The sequence below is a fragment of the Rattus norvegicus genome, chromosome 1 (assembly GCF_036323735.1).
Source record: "Rattus norvegicus strain BN/NHsdMcwi chromosome 1, GRCr8, whole genome shotgun sequence".
Classification (NCBI taxonomy): domain Eukaryota; kingdom Metazoa; phylum Chordata; class Mammalia; order Rodentia; family Muridae; genus Rattus; species Rattus norvegicus.
Window position 1 is genome coordinate 155707272 of NC_086019.1, and position 16101 is coordinate 155723372.

Below are 16101 nucleotides of genomic sequence, written 5' to 3' on the forward strand. Positions count from 1 at the left end.
AGCCTATAAATATTTCTTCAATGATTGATCTGTGCTACCTGCTGCTCAGTACTAAAGGAAATTGGGTCTTTTTTATAAGCGAGTTTTCACTTAGGACATTTTCTTCTTATTAATTTTTTATGTTAGTCTTTAAAACTCAATATATGTGCATTATTGTGTCTACACCATATCATAGTTTTACATAGTTGTATGGTTTCCAATTTATACATATAAAAATTCAGTCAATGTGTATGTGGTCAGATGGTTTTAAATAATGACATTGACAAAGCTTTGAGACCACTGGCCTAGGGAGAAAACAGACATATACATCCCAGGAAGAAAATGAAGTTGACTTGAATGCCACAGGCTCTTTATAGGGGCACAAACATTATTCACACATGAATTGACATTTACTTTGGTGTCTACTTTGGGGCAGACAGGAAACAAAATACTGTACATCTTTCATTTCATAACAATATAGCAGCAGAATAGGATAGATAGTACCATGCTCATTTTATAGACAAGAAAGTGGGGTTCAATTCAGAGACATTAAGCAGCCTGCAAAGGTCGCTTGAATGAATCAGAACTGTCTAACTATAAAACATCTGACATTTTCTGCTCCAGCCTTCCTTGCATTGAAAAAGTTCATAAAAATGGATTTTTTATATATATTCCTAAACTTTTATTCTCTTCTTCTTTCTCTTTGGTTTTTCTAGAAAGGGTGTCTTTGGGTAGCTCTAGCTGTCCTGGAACTAGCTCTCTAGACTAGGCTGGTCTCAAACTCAGAGAAATCCATCTGCCTGCCCATTTCTACCAAGTGATGAGATAAAGGCAAAGACCACTACTGCCCCTCGCTCCTAAACTCTTAAATTACGGGGTTTTGTTGTTTCATTTGTATGTTTGCTTGTTTGGCTGGTTTGGTTTAGTTTTTTATCAACCAGAGCTAGGCTATTAAGTACTAAACTAGTAAAAGATTCACTTTTCCAGAGTTCCTTGATCAAACCTCTCTCCCCAGCTCCTCGGAACAGGCTTCTCACTCTAGAGCATATCCTGGTCATTTCCCCCCTTATCGGCGTTAGCCCATTTTATATAATGATACTAATACCTGAGAGTAGATACTTTAAAACCAAACCAAACAAACAAACAACCTTCCTTTTTAAGATTCTAAAGTCTTGAGTCCAGGAACAGAGGTTTGGCTCTGGGGAGGGCATTGCTGCTGTGTCTGAACATGCAGAAGCAATTGCTTGATAAGAGTGCTGAGCTGGCTTTTATGGCAAAGCTTTTCCTCTGGACATGAACCCACTGTTCCAATGCAGATACTAATTCCTCTATGAGCCTTCGTAAATCACCCTTTAATAGACCCTACTGCTATGCCATTGGAGTTAAGTCTTCAACACATGAATTTTGTAGGATACATTCAGACCATGTCCATTTAAGATTCAGTATAAAGGGCACTGGAGATACCATCCAATAGATATGAATGCTTGCACTGTAAGTATGATCTGACCTCAAATCTTTATCACCCATGTTACAAACTGAGCATAGCTATGTATACCCAGCTTCCAACTCAGTGAGAGACCTTGTCTGTAGGGAATAAGTTACAAGGAAGACACCAGAAATCCTGTTCTAGCTTCTCCGTGGGTCTATGTTCCACATACTCATATGCATGTACCATACAACACATATACAACATAATACATACATAGACATCATTGCCAGAGACAGAGAGACAAAGACTAAGAGACCAGGCACCACACACACACACACACACACACACACACACACACACACACACACACACACGCACAGAGAGAGAGAGAGAGAGAGAGAGAGAGAGAGAGAGAGAGAATGAACTAATGAACTATCTCACTTTCCAAGAAGTTATAATGACTTCACAGTCACACGCTATACTAGGTGCTGTTCACCATAGATAAAGTCCGTATAATACATTATGCAGCTCTACAGTTACCTATTGCCCTTTTCTTACTTCCTGAACTGTAGCTTCTTAGGGCAGAAAAAAAATCTGTTGCTGACTACATTGTTTTGCTAGTTTTCAGTGTGATCATATAGTGCCTAGACATATCAGGTAGGCTCTTTATAAATACTCATAGAGATTTCTTTAACTGTCTGAGAATCTGGGATAAAACTTGGGCAGAGGAATGCATTAAAGTTTGTTTTCTCTAAGAATCCTAGGGCAATAGATGGGTCAAGTAATGATAAAATTAAAAAAAAAAAAAAAGCTCTTATATGTGAAGGCTTTTTCATTTTCATCCAACAGATACCTAAGAGAACACACATGCATACACCCCAGTGGAATTTGTACTAGTTATAGATGAGTTATATATAGTTATTTCTATAAATACATGTGTATTTAGTGAACATGGATGCCTAAGAGCAGATTACCCCAGTTTTACAGACATTGTGTAGATTGCTGAATGCTCAGCAAAAGGGTAAAGTCCACTTCCGTTCTCCAGGGCCGCCGACCAATCTCACTGAATTACCCAGTGGCTCTGAATCTCTTTAATCCTAAAGCCATTTCCCTTCTGGGGGTATAAAGCTTTACCTCTTTCTTAGAAGAGAATTAGCATTTACTAAGAGCTTTTATGGTGTTCTAGATACTTAGCAGAAGTGATCTCATTTAATCCTTAGACATTTGCACAAGCCCACAGGTCCTGAACCCAAAAGAAAGTGGATCAGATCAAAAACAAGCCAAGAATTAAAAAAAAAAAAAAAAAAAGAAAGAAAACAGGAAACCTTTATTAGTGATAGGAGAGTGTCATGATAGACAATGCCTGAGTTAATAAATATTGTTAACTTTAGTTATGTCCTTCATATGGGAGCACAGTAGATTAATTTATTGCTGATAGAACATTGTAGCCATTAATGTGATATTTTGTACAAAGCAGAGGTTTTCTAGCTAACTCAGAACACAGCTTTCCTCTTTCCATCCCCCAACGTGGCTATATATGAAGAGCTTTCTTTTATGTGTTTTATGACAGGAACAATATTAGAACATCTGTTCCCAGAATTTTTTATTTTATGGAGTAAAAGCATTACAGAAAATAAACCCTTATAGTTCAACGGATTTATGAACTTTCTCCCTACCAATTTCAGAAACAAAGAGATAATAGCAAAAGCCATAGGAAGGAAAGACAAACAGGAGGAAGGACATAATTCTATACCCAAAGAAGGCCTGCTTTTCTGAGTAAGAAAAATGAATTTTTCTTATTCTTCTTTGGACCACGAAGATTAGGGATGGTGTCTAGGAATCTCTGCTACTGTGTATGGAGTTCGAAGTCATATAGATCTTGCTTTAAATCCCAGCCCACTAATTCTTTCCTGTCAAAATTGAAGCATGTTAATCTGTAGTCATCAAGGTGCCACTGGCTTCTCTTCTCATTCTTCTATTGCTATTCTTCCAATGGGGCTAGAAAAAAAAATTCTATCCAGGATTTTCTCCTGGATCTCACCAGTTCTTATTTTTTTAGAAGTGTAATTGTTGCCTTTAGTCAGTATTCTTACTATGTTCATGCTAATATCTAAGAACAGTCACATTGGATTGAGAGTTCACCCTATTCCAGTATGACTTCACCTTAACAATCTTCAACAGTTGAATTTTGAAATGAAGTCATACTGAAGTATTATTCGTAAGGCCTTCAAAGATGTAAATTTGAAAGGAGGACAAAATTGAATCAGTAACAACCTTTCTTGAGAAATTCTGTCCAATCAAACAGGAGAGGTGGCAAGCACAATTGTGAAATGCTTGCAACGCACCACAGAAGTGCAAGATGATTGTTTTTTTAAGGAAACTAATAATTAATAAAATTCATAATTGAAATTTTTGTTACAAGAATAAAGTAATTTGTAGAAATATGTGAAACCAAGACTATTTGGTTGGTTGGTTGGTTGGTTGGTTGGTTGGTTGGTTGGTTGGTTGGTTTTGGCACATGGGGTTTCTCTGTATAAACCTGGCTATCTTGGAACTTGATCTTTATAGAATAACCTGGCCAAAAACTCAGATATCTGCTTGTTTCTGCCTCCTAAGTGCTGGAATTGAAATCAAAACGAAGACATTTTGAAGTTAGGACTTTAAGTACATTCACATCATAAATATAAGTATGATGTGGTAGGCAGTGTACAAAACTCTGAAGTTCAATCACAAACAAAACAGGCGGGTTGGGAAGAAGGCAGAGGTAAAAGGAGGAAGTGGGGCATCTGTGTCTCTCCACTGACGAGGAACTTTTAACCAGAGACTTCCACCTGCAGTGGATAAACAGATCCTGAGTGAAATGAGATGCACTGTGGGAAGCTGCAGAGGATGGGCAGGGCCTGACTCTGGCTGCAGGATAGATAAACGATTGTAGGAGAGATACTAGCTAAAGCAAGTTGATCAGAAGGGCATCAAAGAAATCTTCCAACGATGGTGGTATAAATAAGGGAAGTATAGAAATGGAGGTGGGAAAGGTTCAAGATATATTTTAAAGACAACATTTGATGACAAATAAGGTTTGGAGTGTAAGAAAAGAAGAGATATCTTTGAGATTTTTGACCAAGCACAGCTAACTGATTATATTATTGATTGAAAACTTCCACACCGAGTGGTTGAGGGGATAATAAAGTGCACTTCCCATGCAAGCATGAAGACCTTAGTTTCACCCTTAGAATCCATGTGAAATAACAAGATATGATACCCTGATACTGGGAAAGGAGAGACAGACACATCCCTGAGGCTTGCTAGTCAGCCCTCCTAGCCTTCATCAGGGAGACCCTGCCTAAACAAACAAATAAAAAACAAACAAACAAATAAATAACAGTGCATGGCTCCTGGAGAATAATACCCAGAGTTGACCTTTGGCCTCTATGCATGCACACACATGTGCATACACAAAAATACACATACTGAAAATAGAGCATATTTGGTGAGGAAACTAGAAGTTTGGTTTTAAACAGTCAAGCTTAGATAGGGATAGTAGATATGAGAATTTGGAGTGTGGGCACAAATATCATTTGAACCTTGACAGTATGGCCTTAAGATTAACTGCAGCCAAAGAGGTCTAATGATAAGTGGTAGGGTACGTTTGAGAGGTTGGGATGTAGAAGGCTAGTTGAAAATATTTAGAATAATGGATCAATTGGGTACTGCAAAGATGATTCAGTTGTCCGAGCACAAACATGAGGACCTAAGTTTAAATTCCCACTATTAAAGTTAAAAGGCTGGGTGTGATCACATAGACCTGGAACCCCAGTGTGGAACACAGAGACAGGAGAATTACTGTACTGGTGTTTACTGGATACTAGCCTATTTCCAGATTCAGTGAGAGACCTTGACTTAGAGGAATAAGGCAGATGTAACAGACACATGATGCCTCAATATGGTGTTCAGGCACATGTGCATGTGTGCTGCATACACAAACACACACACACACACACACACACACACACACAATTTAAAAAGTAGAATCCACATATAATGTAGAAAAATCAAAGAGTCTAGGAAACAAAGGAAAAGGAAGATTAACAGTAAGGTGAAAATTGATGCTGATGAGTGCTTAGCAGAGGCCACATAAACAGGACTACTGTTGCCATTGACTTTTCTCACTGAAGATGTCATTATTTACCTTAGTAAGAGCAATCTTCATGGTACAATGACAGTAAAGTCACCCAAGGAAAGAATATACGTGAGCAAGTGGATACATTATATTCTCTGCTGTTTCAACTTCTTACAAGCTATGGGTCTAACAGTAAGAAATAGGCTCTTCAGCCCTAACCTTTGTTGGTTATTCTGGCTGCCATGTGTGAATAGATCCACCTCTTCTTTCTAGCCAGAGCGTTCCCATCTACCAGAGGCAATACAGTAGACCTCAAAAAGGCATTGTGAGGTTAAGGGTTAAGTGAGAAACGTGGGGTTTAGCTTATCACCAGCTAAGTACCCAAGAAATATTAACATCGCTAATGTTATATAAGATATATATGCATACATATTTGTGTAAATGTAAGGCTCTAATTAATTCATTATGTCTGAGAGTAATTGGCGACATGAGGTAGTAATGAATTTGTGCAAAGCTGTGATTACTCATCAAAGGGAGGCTAAGAAGTACATGGAAGTTATAAATGCTCACCTGTGTTAATTTTTCATGGGCTAGGCCAATGGAGAATCTGTGATAGAGAGAATGGACAAAACAGAAATGGCTTCTGGGGGGATGATAGGGGTGGGGGGAGTTGCCAAGATGGCCAATAGGTAGAGGCGCTTGCTCTAAACGTGATGAGTTTAATCCCTAGGATCCTTATGGTAGAAGGAGAGTGGACTCCCTGCGGCTGTGCTCTAACCTTGGGACATGCACCATGGCAGGCATGCACCAAAAATAGATAAACCAATGTGATTTTAAAAGAAAAGGAGTAACTTCCGGGAGATTTGGGAGGATCATAGCAAGTCAAAAGATTGGCAATGATTGAAAGGACCAAACTACTTCAGGCAATAGGTGACTAAGCACCCTCCCTCCATACACAGAAAGCAGCTACTGATCTTGAAAGCATAGTTGTCAACTGCTCTTTGCTACACATGGTGTTTATACCTGGCTTTGCTTGTGAGCTTGCATGCTCAAGTCTCCCCGCACCCTCAGTCATAGTACATACGTTTGCTTCTACAGAGCTTAGTATTACGAATGGCCATGAAAGTGGGGGGGCAAGCCACAATAGGTCTTTTCCCTCTCATGTGTATGTGTGAATGGTGTACATGTCTGTGTGTGTGCACATTCACATGTGCATGGGTGCCTTTATGTTTGCATGCACTTGACTGAGTATATTTCACTTAGATAGTTAGAGAATGTTTAAAATGAGAGGGTAGCCTGTGTGTGATCAAAGGGGAGGGTAGTCTGTGTTTGATCAAATTAAATTGGCTTCAAAGTCATTCTCTGGAAATTAGAGAGCTGAAAAAGTCTGTCATTATAGACCTGCATATTCTACATAGCACGGTAGCATCTCTAAAGCCCCAGGATTTAACCAACCCTGAGGGTTAAGCAAGGAATGATGATTGCATACCTTTAAGACACCAGTTTCTTTTTCCTTTTATCTCCCCACCAACCCCCTCCCATCCTTTTTTAAAGACAGGGTGTTGCTATGTAGCACAGGTTGGCCTTGAACTTGTCAGATTCCCATTTCTACCTCTCATGTACTAAGCATAATAGGTGTGTACCAGTACCCCACCTAAAGAAAGCAGTTTCCTTTTCCTCTTATGTAGGAGTGAATGGTATGCATGTGTGTGTGTGCACATTCACAGTGTGTGTGTGTGTGTGTGTGTGTGTGTGTGTGTGTACTGTCAGTTTCCTTCCTCATTACTTCCCATATTAAAGCAAGGTCTCACAACTGAATCTAAAGCTAACCAGAAGAGCTAATGGCTAGCTTGCTTGCTCTGAGGAATCTCTTGTCTTTAGAGCTCAAATTGCAGGTGGGCTGCTGCACTGATCTGGCGTTTACACAGGCGCTGGGAATCCAAAACCTGGTTCTCATACTTGCTCTGCAATTGCTTTAACAGGTGAGCCATTTTCTTAGCCCCCAGATAGCAGTTTTTAATAGCGACAATAATAATTTATGTTGACTTCAGAGGAGTTGGACATGAGAGATGCCTGTCTCCCTGGCACACCTTGATTTAATGACAGGAAATGATGGGTCTGTGCAAAAATCATAATTTGTATGGGATTGGTGACAGATGTTCATTTGAAAGAAGGTCAAAAGACATCAGTGGAGCATCAGAATAGATAGGAACCATACTGGATGTGCGCTTTCCTAGACTGGCAAGTTCATCAGATGAAGTAGAACGAATCTAGTGAGCTTAGCAGATTGGAGTAGAAGGAAGAGGTGAAGTTGAGAGACAGAAAGGCTGCTGGACTGATTTTGCATCCCTGAGCAAGGCCCCTGTGGTCTTCCATTCTCCCAAGAAACCCTTCATCCTAGTGGTGCCTGGCAGCATGAATACCAGACGTCTCTGGATTTCCCCCTGTTCTTTCATAACACCCAGGAAGACTATTTGGCAAAGAACAACTGACATTTAAAAGATACTTGGGAGAAAAGAAAAGTCACACATAAATATTCATAATAGAAGTGTGGTAGGAACAATAGTACCAGTCTGTGAATACATGTTCTTAAAAGGAGGGATGGATACTATTTTTCTGATATATTCTGCTTGATTTTTTGCAGTATCTATTGTAAATAAAACAACAGCTTATATAGTCAGTTACTGGCAGAGCTGAAGCTTTTTAAAACCAATTAATCACTGACCACTGGCTTATTATTTCTGCAAAAGATCATCAATAAGTGTGCCTGTTGTCCATCGGTTGTGAGCAGTTTAACACAAATGATTTCTATGGTAGGACGGTATGTGGGAGTGTGGGCTTTGAACTGGAGTCTAGGGAATGACTCCATTTCTGCTGGGTAGTTGATGTGTGATTCTGTCTAGAATGTTGGTTACTCTCTGAATCTTGGTTTTTTGTTTTGTTTTTGTTTTTCATCTGTAATGTATTTTTAATCCTAGGATGCACTTCATAGGAGCAGTGTAAAGATAAAATGAATTGGTGCGTGCTGAACATTTAGAAAACTGTTCGGCATGTGTGCCCAATAAATGGTTGCCATTATTATTCAAAATGTCTTTTCTAGAGGAATTGATACCTGAAAAACCTTTCGACATCGAACAAACCTCTGTCAGATAGGAAACAAGGCTCAAGCATGATGCTCACCTACAATCTTCCTTTTAAAAATTCTTGTTTAATAATATCCTTTCTCATTTGCATGGTTTACAATTTTCGTGGCTTCTATTCTTGGGGTCAGCCGAGGAGGATAGAAAGACTTTGTGTTTGATATCAAAAGACCTGGGCTTAGGTTCAAGTTCCTGTCACCCTTAGGAATTATGAACTATGTGACCTGGGCAAGTCATTAATGTTTTCTTGCCACAGTGTCTTTACAGACACAATGAGGGGATGGGCTTGTTAATCACTAGGATTACTTGTCTCCTCCAAATTCAAAAAGCACCAAAAGTTCCTTAGAATCTGATCTCGGGCATTTGGTGGTTCAGAAACCTTCCTGGTCACTGAGAGACTGACTCATCAGAGTGAAAGTATTTGATGCACTGTATGCCCTTGCAGGGCTGAGTCTTTACAGAACTATTACAAAAACCCCAAACAGCACAGTTCTGTATGCATGCATAGATCTCTGATGCAGGGCTCTTCTCCACACTTCGCTGTTTTTGCCTTCTCCCCACTGGTTTGGGTGGATCCACCTTAACGAGGTATAGGGGAATACGAGCTGGGAGACAGAGTGCTGTATGGATGGTGGGAAAGCATCCTATTGGTTAGTACTGGTACATCCCAAACACCAATTACTGTCACTGCCTCTGAAGCTGTTATTTTCTTCAGGATGAGTTACAAGGAAATATATGTACCCAGCCACTGAGGATGCTGCATGGTCACCCCCTGTGATGTAAAATATGAGCGTCTAGGAGGGGCTGTTTTATAATTCATCAGGTTCCGCTAGTGAGTTCTGCCGGAGTCTTAGTTATCAAGGCAAGTGTGAACCGGACAGGAGACAGGAGAATCTGGCACCAAGGAAACGGGAAAAGCTGCTTTCAGCGTCTCCTGCCTCCTCCCTGCTTTGTTCCCTAATTTTGTGCTCGGTAAGTTTCCTGGCTTGACAGCCAATTGTTGTTGAATAAGATTGTCAAATATATCTGCAGCTTGGAATATGCACTTGCTGTCAGAAGTCTGCGTTTCAGTGTTTGGGCTTCTGACAAATTCCACAATTTCCCTTTAATGATCAAAATAGCTTAAAAGATGAAACGGAACCCGAGGGATCAATTATTTACCTTGATCCTTGGAAGGCTGCCTTCCGTGGTTGCTAAAGTTTCTCGGGTTTCGTTCTGTCAGTTTCATTTGTTGGGTGAGCTTTGAAAAGAACAAGTCTCTTTGTCATAAAATTGTTTTTCTTAGCTGCCAAAACGAGGTCTGTCCAGGGCAATTTATCCATCTCCACCTCCCCCCCACCCCCAACTGACTCTCCCCAGTGATCCGTAAATCTTAAAACAGACCATTTGCCTGGTTACCGGCTCCGACCAAGCTGAACCTGTGCAAGGCGAGATTCAAATTGCAATCTTTTGTGTGAACGGAACTGAGGGGCTGTGAATAATTGGCATTGTGGAGATTATTGTAAATCACAGTATGGTGGTAGGCTTTGCATTTTGCTAGGCTGGGAGCGGATTTGCATTTGTTGTGCCTGTTGATGGAGAGAGAGAGAGCCGGAGTCATTCCCGCAGGACAGAAAGATATAGAAGATATGCCGGCCCGGATCTGTGTAACTTGTGGCTGTGTGCTCCAGTTCTTACTTGCTACCTGAAGCTGTACGGTGGATCTCTGGATGTGCTGCTCTGCATCCAGGTTCCAGCTCCTGGATGCCCAGAACGTGTGCTAACTCCTGGTCTGTGGTCCTTGCTAGGTCTTTCCTTCCACACTGTTTTCTGTCCTGTTGTTTTGCCACTGCTCAAATCTCTCAGAAACCAACAGCTTGGTGTACCTTTTTTTTTTTTTTTGAGAAGCAGATTTAACTGTAGTGTCATATGGCATATTATATATGGAGAGGAATAGCAAAGACATTTTCTCGAATGTTTCAAGTGTGCCCGGCTTGTTGATGCTCGCCTTCTTTGACCTGCAGGAAGCTATGGTCTTCTCATCCCTAATTGTCTAGGTGAAGTGTTTACCTTGCACACTGAATGCGCTCTCCCTTTCTAGATAGAGATAGGACCGACAGAAATACTTTTATCCTGAAGGAGGTCAATTTGCTTTAGCATCCTTCTGCAAAGAAAATGCATGATTTTTTTTATTTCATCGGGAAATTTGACTTCTTAGCTTTCTCCTTGCTTCTCCTTAATAAATGATTTGGTCACTTGAACCCTCTCATTGCACATAAAGTTGAGGCTCCTCTCCCAGGATTCTTTCTGAATGCTCCAAAAGACTTGGAAAATTTGAGGTTACAGAATGTATTTTTTTTCCACAACACGTTTCCCTCCCATACTTTATTTCCCCCACAAATAGGCTTTCTATATTTTTCTGTTTCTCCGAAAAAGTTCTGCTTAAAGAGCAGAGGGGTGATGTGTTGTGGTTGGCAACTTAGGGTGTGTAACGTGAGACTTGGTTTCCAATCTACAATCAGGTGTCCCAGGAGGGGTCTGTAAAATGTCTATGTTCAGCTCAAAGCCTCTGGATTTTCACAGTCATGATCCAGGTAGGAAATCTAGAAAATTACTGTAGATATAAATGAACATCTGTGTTTAATGGTGCAGCCAGCCCATGACATTTTATAAAGCTCGCTACACATGGCTAAAGGTTCCTAAAAGTGTGAGTCTACCTTACTGCCAAGAAAAATAGAGTTATGAAGTACCCTTGAGATATGTATTATGCAGTGAGTTTTATTGTGACACTTAAAAAAAAATGACATGCCAGAATCTGGACTTTATTATTCCATATCTGGGATTCAACTCATGTGGCTTTATAGAGAAATAAAGCAATGTGCCAAACTCAGGAAACTGAGTTTCTTCTCATCTAGTGATGGTTTTTCCATCTTTTCCACCCACAAAAGATGAGCTCTATTTATAAAAACAAAAGACAGTTTAGCATGAGTTATTCACAATTACATTTATAGCAAGAGGGGCTGGCATGCAGCTTGGCTGGCAGAGGGCTCGCTTAGCATGCCCTGGGGTTGATCTCCAGAACAGCATGGACCCGGCATGGTGGGGCACACCTGCAATCTCAACAACTGGAAGCCGAAGGTTATCCTTTGCTGGGTAGCTAGTTGAAGGTCAGCCTGAGTTACACGAGACCCTGTCTCAGTGAGGAAGGGTTTTACAGCAAGACGAAACTATGACAAGAATGTTCTAGAAAGAAACAGGACACACGTAGACAAATCCTGTGTCTCAAACAATTTGTCATGAGATGTTTTTTCTTAGCTGGCAAAACGAGGTATGTACAGGGTGGCTTTTTCATCCCCACTGCACAATTAATTAAAAGCCCAGGTAGCAAACATGAATATTACCTTTGTGACATACAGAATTTCCTTCTAGAAGACAGGAAAAGGGTAAAGCCAAGCAGGCACAAATGGAAAAAGAGAGGTCTGTCTCCTACAAGTGTTAACAGTGTCCATCTCACTCTCCTTATCTGTACAATGGAGCAGGAGAAAGGTGGGGACCTTCAGCCAAGTGGATGGGGTATAGTAATCACAGAACATAGTATTTGGCACAAAAGGTACACCTAGTAAAATAAAAAGGTAGTCATAATTTTCATAAATTGTGTTTTATAGATAGATATTATTAGCTTATTGCGATGGAAGTTAATTGTGGGAAAATATACACAGTAGACAGGGAAATCATGGCTTTTTCTGGTTTCTAAAAGATTTATTTCTAATAGCTTGATAATTTGTTTTTATTTCTACTTCACAAACTTATTAAAAGACAGCTATTACATTTCTGTTCACTTTTACCTAATTTCTAGAATGGTACCCAAATCCTCATATTCAAAGACTAAATTTCCTTTTGAGGAGAAAGCATGGGAATACACTGATGCCAAGTAACATATCATAGCTCTTAGTGGCTCTGCCGAATAGCAATTAGGCCACAGCCCTATCTCTAACATCACATGAAATCACAGGAGTAGAAGAGTCCTGTAATTTATGATGTCCCGACCGTTTTGCTGCAAGCTTCTGTGCATTTTCTCCTCTAATAATCCTCGCAGCCCTACCTGGTAGATGCTTTTGTTTTTTAATCAAGTGGTGAAATGAAATTAGAGATGGACTCAGCCAAATATTACTAAATTGATAAGTTTTAATATAGCATTTGGCATTCCTGGGATTCAGACTCACACCTTTCTGATTCCAGACTCTAACCCTCGTGCAGATTTACACAGTAGATTTTGCTAAGTTGTACACGGTTCCATTTTTTTGGACCTTGGCCATAGCTTTGACTTTTTTTTACTTGAATGTTTAATCCCTATCAGAGTTTGAGAGCTGATTTTAAAATTTGAAATTTGGAAAATTTGTTTGCTCTCATTTTTTTTCTTCACCAAATAAGATCACATTTCCTTAAACCAACTTTGCTGCCTTTACCAAAGTATGAAATATAACTAATTTACAAATTTATCAAAATTGAAGGGAAGAAATGAAAAATGCCCAACAGCAAGGCCATTTGCTTACAGGAAAGTTCCCTTTTTAGAAGCCACATTCAGGGTAAATAGGGTCCCAGCATGCCTTCTGCACGTGCTTCCATAATCAGCTCTTAGAGTATTGAGATGAAACTAAGAAAAATCCCATTTCAGTAGGAAGTGTGCCAAGGGGATAGGGTATTGTCAGTCCCATCTTGGATGTCCTTATGTATGGAACCAAAGTTTATAATAAAGGGAGAAACTGGAAGAGAAAAGCAGCTGGTCCAGGAAGAGCCTCCGTTTATATTGTGGTCCTGTATCTCCCCAAATACTGGGGACAGCCCAGCCTTGAACTGCAAAATCCTTATATTTCAGAGTAGTACTAGCATTCCAAGGGGTCGGTTTGCCGGGAGCTTCTGTTGGCTTTTGCTTTCAACTTTCCCTCTATTAAGTGAGCAAATAATCACTTGAGTAAGAAGCTGGTGTAAAAGTGTCAGACTAAAAGCTTTTAAGATGCCACTCTGGAATCAACGACAATTTGATCCATCAAGGACAGGCATTGCTTTTCTTTACATCCAGAGACATAGATTTACTCTGACGGGCAATTTGGGGGCCAACTGGATTAAAACCCTCTTCCACTTATCCTTTATGCCCTCGGAAGACATGATTGCTTGGAGGACCCATGGCAAATTTCAGGTGTGCCTGCAGTTTGAAGTTGTGATTTTAAACCAGTGGGGCTGGGTGCAATTAGAAAGGGCCAGAAGGAGCCTTATTTTACAAACTGGCTTGAACCCAGACCCAGGCTCCACGGCTCCATGTGGCCAAATGGCTACTATTGCACTTCTTGTCAGTGGTTCATTCCCAATCTCTCCTTTTCATCTCCAGTTGTGATTGAAACCAAGACCCACCCAGGAGGATTTAGCAGTTAACAGTTCCAGGCAGTAGATGTCTGTAATTATTCAAAACAAGGAAGTGTGTGTGTGTGTGTGTGTGTGTGTGTGTGTGTGTCTTAATGCAGTGAGAATTATCAAACAATTAACATAGGTGATTTTTGCTTTTATTTTTGTAGTTTATTTTCACAAGGTTTTCTTTTTCCTTATTTATTTATTTATTTTATTTTATTTTTTTGGCCATACACTAATATTGGAATTCCTCTCTCTCTGTGCTATTGAAGAAAAGTCAATGTTATAACTCATATTCAGGCAGTAGCTAAGCGTCATTCCTATGCAAGAATATGGTACAATGAATCCTTAGCACATAGGTTATCTAGATTAAAATGTCTACTCAGTATGAAACAGAAATAAAATGATTGTTCTGATGACTAACATTATACACTATATTTATTTTTCTTAGAAGAAATGGTGATAGGGATGGACAGGGAAATAAAGAAATAAAGACAAAATTGGCCATTTGAGCTCTACACTGATGACTCTTAACAGGGCAAATATTGAATGGAGGTGCGCTGCTTATTTTTATCTTAGCTTTATGTGTCATATAAACTTTGATAACATGTATTATTTATGTACTTAGGGAAGGGGAGGAAAAGCAGATTAAATGAGTTGAGAAGTGACTAATGCTATATTGAGAAGAGCGAACACTCTTCAAGGAGAGTAAAGTCCAATGTTAAAAATGTACAAAATAGTTGATAAAGGGATGTGCTCTGCCCTGAGCGATAAAGCCATTTATTTGATATGGTTTCTTAATTGTGTGTTATGAAGTGTTTATGAAATAGGAACTAAATATGAAAAGAAAAGAGCTGCTAAGTGACAATATTGCAAAGCTACAGATATGAATCCTTGAACCCAGAGGAGCTTGTAATGTGACGCCTGGATGGCTATGTGAGTCTGCAGTTATATGGGAGCATCCTACCCTACCATCGTATGAACAGGTCACATTGCTTTCTGTTGCAACAAACAAAAACCATGACTAAAACTGACTTGCTCAATAAAGGGCATAAAAGTACAACAGTCAGTCAATCCATGTTTAAGAGGTCATACCTGTGGCTTGCAATGATTTCATGGAACCCATTTCTTTTGGTTTTGCTCTGCTGCTGGTCTTGCTCTATCCCTTCATAGTTCTAGGATTGTTTCAAGGACTCGCAGACAGCTTGTTACATGGTCACATCCAGCCCAAAACAAATTTGTCAATGCTTCCAGGAATTCACTTTGAATGGGCTGCTGGTTTGTATCTATTCTGAACACAAGAGCAAATTATTTGCCTCATTCTAAAATTTAGAATAAAGATAGCCTTCCGAGGACTTTGCAAGTCCCTAAATGACATTTTTCAGCTGTTGCTGCTACTTAGGTTTGGTGGGGATGGTAGAGGCTGTCAATGGGTTTGAGGGATAGACAACTGGTTAGTTGAAAAACACTTAATGAATAAATGTCCTGTCAAGTCAGTACAGTCTAGCATAGTGAAGTCCAACTATATTATATGATCTTCATGTCCATAAATCAACATCCAGGATGAGTAGGGACTTTCCAGAGAATGAGGATGAGAAAGCTGAGAAGCAGGTTTGTGGCAAGGTGCTTGCCTAGCAGACACAAACCTCCAGGTTTGTCTCCCCAGCAATGAAAGTTTAAATAAAAGAAAAAGAAAGGCTTCAAGGCACAGAACAAAATCTTTTTGTGTTCACAGATATCATCCAGGTAGCTGTTACCCTGGCACTATTACAAGACTCACCAGCCAGAAGCCATCTGTCCCAAAATGTAATGAGCAGAAACCTAAAGTATCAGTTTCACCAAAACCGGCTCTTTGACTCTACCGTACTACCACTACCGTAGACAAATACTCTCATGTGCGCTCGCTCGCTCTCTCTCCCTCTCCCTCTCCCTCTCCCTCTCCCTCTCCCTCTCCCTCTCTCTCTCTCTCTCTCTCTCTCTCTCTCTCCCTCCCTCCCTCCCTCTCCCTCTCCCTCTCCCTCTCATTCTATCTCTCCCCCTTCCTCCCCCCC

At 40.1% G+C, this 16101-nt stretch overlaps 1 protein-coding gene across 36 annotated transcripts in view; it reads left to right on the forward strand.

Moving 5' to 3' along the window:
- Positions 1-16101, forward strand: part of Dlg2 (discs large MAGUK scaffold protein 2) — a 2051694-nt gene that overhangs the window by 1842727 nt on the left and 192866 nt on the right. The window contains exon 1 of one of the 36 annotated variants that reach the window (XM_008759649.4): positions 9329-9640. The exons of 34 other annotated variants lie outside the window; for them this stretch is intronic. The gene's annotated coding sequence lies outside the window, so the exon portion shown is untranslated. Of the gene's footprint in view, positions 1-9328; positions 9641-16101 lie in introns of those variants that run through there. One more of the 36 variants, XM_063272725.1, reaches the window with a different exon arrangement.